We start from the raw sequence: 5,752 nt of genomic DNA on the forward strand, positions 1-5,752 counted from the left end.
GCATTAGGATCTTGTTCCCATGCCTTACTAAGTCGTGGCCACGACTTAACTATGTCATTCACAAGCTAAGTCATGGCCACGCGTTATTTTTATTTATATGGGATGTCACCAGCAGGGCTCTGTACCAAACTGTTCAATTAAAATCAAATGTTTATTAATATTTGAGCTCCTTATCTGATTGCTGGAAATATTCTGCTATGTTTGTCGCTATAAAGATGACAAAAGTTCAGAAAAAAACCCTTTTTGTACTGAAAAACAGAGGCATATTTAAAGTAACGTACCACAGATTAAGAAAAAATACGGACAAAAGGTCTAAGCAAATGAAATAGCCGCGTAGCTAGGTTAGCTATGTAACTCAGTTAGTAGGCTAACGCTAGCCAACTACAAGTTATTACAGTTATTACATGGATAAAATTAACATCTACTGAAAAAAATGACTTAATATTGAGCGTTAAGGTTGACATATGTCATAAAATTGGCTGCAAATTTCAGTGATGTTTCAGTAAAGCAGCAGCAACAAACATTACAGTAGAAGTTATAGCAAGCTAACGTTGGCAAATGCTGTCTGTCCCACATCACAAACAGAAAAATACAGTTTATAAAATAGTTTTTTACTTGAAATCAAACATCTATCTTCCAGGTCTGGAATGAGGGGGTCATTTAGTGAAGCAAAGCCCCATTAGCCAAACATCATGCCCTGCTAAACCCACAGCCTTGTGTACATGCTTCTATAGCATATAGCATGCTTAAATACCCCAAGAAATGTGGAAATAACCCAACAAAATGAACCACCAGTCTCAAGATGGACCACTTTACAGAAGTAGCCACACTACGAAGTAATATAACTTTCAGTGGGCTTGAAATGGAACGCTAGCCGTGTAGTCATATGCTTTGCGCGCCACATTTGGCAAATATTAGCGCTTTTAGTGTCTGTGTGACATCAGGCTGAAGCTATTCTATAAGAGGAAGAACGCTGGGGATAGAGGCCTAATATAAAACACACTTCTATCCTCACAGGGTCAAGGCTGTTTCCCCAACGGACAGCTTTCAGTCACATTAATGCCTTTTATACTCTGAGTGAATTACAGACAAAAGACAGTAAAATGGCGAAAGGAGCTGCTTTGGAGTGAACTGCTAGCGGCTCATCTCCACGTTGTATTATTAGATGAAGGTTAGTAACAGAGGGCCGAAGCTTTTGCCTTCCTTTTTAGCTCTTAGGTTTCCACATCCTCTCCCATTGAGCTTCATAAAGGCCTTTGTTCTCAACACATCTTCACTCATATTTTGACATTTTGACAGTTGCCATAAAAAGTCCAATGTTCGGCCATGACCTCTGTGGCCTGCCTCACACATGTCAGCTTAACTACTGAATATACAGTATATATACGCTACTGTGCAAAAGTCAGAGACCACTCCTCACTCTTAAGTAAAAGCTACAGAGAAAATGGGGCTCCTAACAACCACCTGGAAGACCTGGTAGACACCAAAACTGCTCCCATCAGATAAACAGCACTTAAAGCTTTCATAAAGCTTTCACAGTAGCACTGCTGTGTCTGATCCACTCAGACCAGCACAACACACACTAACACACCACCACCACGTCAGTGTTACTGCAGTGCTGAGAATGATCCACCACCCAAATAGTACCTGCTCTGTGAGGGTCCATGGGGGTCCTGACCACTGAAGAACAGGTTAAAAGGGGGCTAACAAAGCATGCAGAGAAACAGATGGACTACAGTCTGTAACTGTAGAACTACAAAGTGCACCTATATAGTAAGTGGAGCTGATAAAATGGACAATGAGCGTAGAAATAAGGAGGTGGTTAGAATGTTATATATATGGAACAAAATAGAATACCACAAATACATATTTAAAGGGAAACTCCACTATTTTTTTTTAAATTTCTACTTAATGAATGGAAGTAGATTATCTCCTATAATCAAATCTGAATCTTTTTAATATGGCATATTTTGCTTAAGAATATATTTCTTCCACCTAGAAATAATAATTCATTGGCCTGTGTGTCTCTCTAAGGCTTGTGGCGTGTTTCTTGAGAAGGACGCTGTGACATAAGGACTTGTTTCGCCCATTTCCAGTCTATCTTACAAGAAATGGCGACAGCTACAGCACTTGGGACCAACTGGGTGGAATTGAACCATTTGGGCCTGACTGAGAGCGACTCTTGCTGACATCATTTGCTGACTGAATCGCACCAGTGACACTGTGTTCAGTTTTATTTCTGAGCACATTCAAGTCTGTGTTATAGCTGTTCTGACTGTAACGATGACCCCAGCAATTGTATATGTAGATTGCCTAATTTACATCTACTTTGCATAAAGCTATAACTGCTTTGACCAAGTCTGTGTTAGATTGAGGGAAGACACTTGCAGATGCTCTCACCCCTGCCTCAGTATTTAAAAGAAATTCTTTATGATTTTTCCAATAAAATCTGCATTTTGAGGAAAGTAAATGTCCCCATACTGGCAGAATGTCCCTGGTTTGTCATCGTGCTGGGATTTGGTCTCCACATATGCATAGTCATATGTGTCTGGTCTAGGCAAACGCATTGAACCTGTGGTTTTACAGGAGCTGTATGGGCTCCATATGTCTGCAGCAGCGTCAGAACGCAGCCAGTCTTTAAGCGGCTGCAGTAATATCCTCTCTTGACACTTTTCTTTCCTTGTCTCTGTCGGTCAGCGTGTTGCTACTGTTCTCTCAGAGTGTCAGACTCGAAGCGTAACACATCTGGAAGTGTTTCGGTCACATTCGGAGGGGGTGGCGTTTAAGTCTCTCGGTGGGGATCCTTCAGCCATTTTTCTATGTAATTAAAGAGCTTGAATGGCCTCCCCCACACATTTTAAATTACTCAAACACGCTACGCTCTTTGATTTCATGTGTTTTTTTCATGTGGCAAGAGAATATGAGAAAGCCTTGGAGTAAAAATTAGAAAGAAGGGGAAGGCTGGTACTGACAAAGTAAGGGATTATAATAAAGGCCACATTTTAAAAGTTTCAGGGGCAAATCAGAACAGTAGGTCGACATTTGGCATGTGGGGTTCATAACCTGTTATAGAGGAAGATCACAAGTGTGTTATTATCAACATAAGTCTGGCTGGATAGAGAGGATAATGTGAAATGGTTGATTGTAGAGACTCTTTTCTTTACAGTGGTGGTGATAGGAACCAGGGGTCGCCATGACTACAACACAAATATAGCCATTTTATTTACTATCAAGAACCACCAGTGAACCTACATGTTTCTTCTGAGCTTATATATAATGTTGATGATGTTAAAATAATGGAAAAAGATGTTTTCTTTGGGGACTATATTGCCTTATATCGACCTGCATGTATCCCTCCACCATGAATACATTAAAAAGGCCTGACAACTACTTTAAAACAATGCCTCAGACATCAAGTAGCGCATTCGTACGGAGCCCTGCTGGTGACATGCCATATAAATAAAACTAATGTGTGGCCACGACTTGGTAAGGTGTGGGAACAAGATGATTAAGACATGGCCATGACTTAGTAAGGCGTGGGATTGAGATCATTAAGCCTTGACCACAGCTTAATAAGGCATGATCTCTTTCTCACAACTTAATTATCTCTTTCCCATGCCTTACTAAGTTGTGGCCAAGCATTAGCATCTCATTCCCACACGTTAATACGGCGTGGCCATGCAACCGTTAGTGGTGGAGCTTTTCAGACGTCTGGTTCCTATCACCACTACTATAAGCAATTCTGGCTCGGTAAGTTTCTCTAGAAGGGAGCACTACACAAAAAAACACTCTGAATGACTATGTTTACATCTTAATCTTATAACGATGAAGACATTTTGAAAAGTCAGTGGAGTTCCCCTTTAAGTAGTAGAGTAACAGTCACTATGAGGACATAAAACTGACCCACCTGCAGAGGATGCGTCCTTATTTTCACTCAAAAAAAGCAGTAAATTAGTTAAACATCACACGATTGACCGAGTTTGTCATTTGGTGTCATTTATTGACATGCATAAACAAGCCTTTGTCCATATGCTGTTGTATTGGTCCCTAGGCCAAAACTTTCCATGTTCTCCACACAGATTTGCACAATAAATACCATACAATTAAGGTTACACCATAGCAGCGTCATCAAATAGCATATCAGTATATTAGGCTACATTATCTGGCACCACAAGTCATATATAGACAGCTTAGAGCCTTTTCACCTACATAACACTACAGGCAATAAAGCAAATGCCCCATTTTAAAGAGATTATCATCCTATTATCATATATCCATCTACAATAGTAACTCAGTCTGTGGTGTTACGCTTCACACATCTTAAATAATTAATAAGAAATCAATAAAAAATAATCTAACAGGTCACTAGTACAAGTGCAACTGCTGCAGGTTATACTATGCAGTGCTATTATATCTGTTTGGTACTCGTAGACAAACATTTAAGAAGAAATGAATGTTAAAAGTTCTCCAACTAATGGATCACTGGTGCACCGCAATACCTTCTGTGGATGAGACAGGAGTGTTCATAGATATCTGGTACTCAGTCTATTTAGGCACAGGATTATGGCAGATTATGGCTGATTCTGACAGATATGTATGCAGTGATTTTGCTCTTCAGATAGATGTAGTGACAGTACAGACAGATAATCTGTGTCTTAAATAACTGTGAAATTGCTGTGAAATTGACAAAATGCTACAAAAGGCATCAGACAGGCTCTGTGAATGGAATCTAGAACTGTGTGGAGTGTATCACCATTCAAAAGTCTGGAATCACTGTTTTCAATTATAAAATATTGTGTAAAGATAAATGTATAAAATTATTCTCACACAACGCCAGAACTCTACAGTATTATAGCTGTCAAATAATATCCAGAATGAAGTTCTAATAAAATTAATATCCATAATTAAATTCTAATAAAATTATTGTCAAGAATGGAGCTGTGATTAAATTAATATCCAGATTAAAGTTCCAATTAAATTAATATCCAGAATGAAGTTCTAGTAAAATTAATACCAGAAACAAGTTCTAACAAAATTAATATCCAGAAGTTCTAATAAAATTGATATCCAGAAAGAAGTTCTACTAAAATTAATTTCCAGAATGAAATTCTACTGAAATTAATATCCAGAATGAAATTCTAATAAAGCTAATATTCAGAATGAAGTTCTAATAAAATTAATACCAGAAAGAAGTTCTATTGAAATTAATATCAAGAATGAAGTTCTATTGAAATTAATATCCAGAATGAAGTTCTATTGAAATTAATATCCAGAATGCTTCGTATTTGGAAATCTCAAGGCAGATAACTGGACAAGTACTGTAAATAAATAACTACAGTATATTATTAATCATTTTATAACTTCTTGCTGTTCTCAAAGCTTAATACGTGAAATATTAAATAAAACATGTAAAAATAGCTTCCGGGGCCTCGTTTATAAAATTTTAATAACTGTATAAGTTTTTACAGAAGAAAATAATAAGAGTTATTTACAGTCATATTCAAAAGTTTGAACACCCCTGGTCAAATTACATGTTGTTTAACTGTTTATTTTCTAAGTAAAAACAAGTAAACACATCTTCTATAAAGAATACACTTAAATATGGAATATTCTGCTAATTTTAGTGTACAATTTCTATTTATTTGCTGATTTAAAATAAAATGTAAAATATAAAACGTGCCAAATTTTGTACAGGCCACATTTTATGTTTTATTTTTTCTAAGATGTTAAACATAGTAAATAAACAGTCATT

The sequence above is a fragment of the Colossoma macropomum genome, unplaced genomic scaffold (assembly GCF_904425465.1).
Source record: "Colossoma macropomum unplaced genomic scaffold, Colossoma_macropomum, whole genome shotgun sequence".
NCBI classification, from domain to species: Eukaryota; Metazoa; Chordata; class Actinopteri; order Characiformes; family Serrasalmidae; genus Colossoma; species Colossoma macropomum.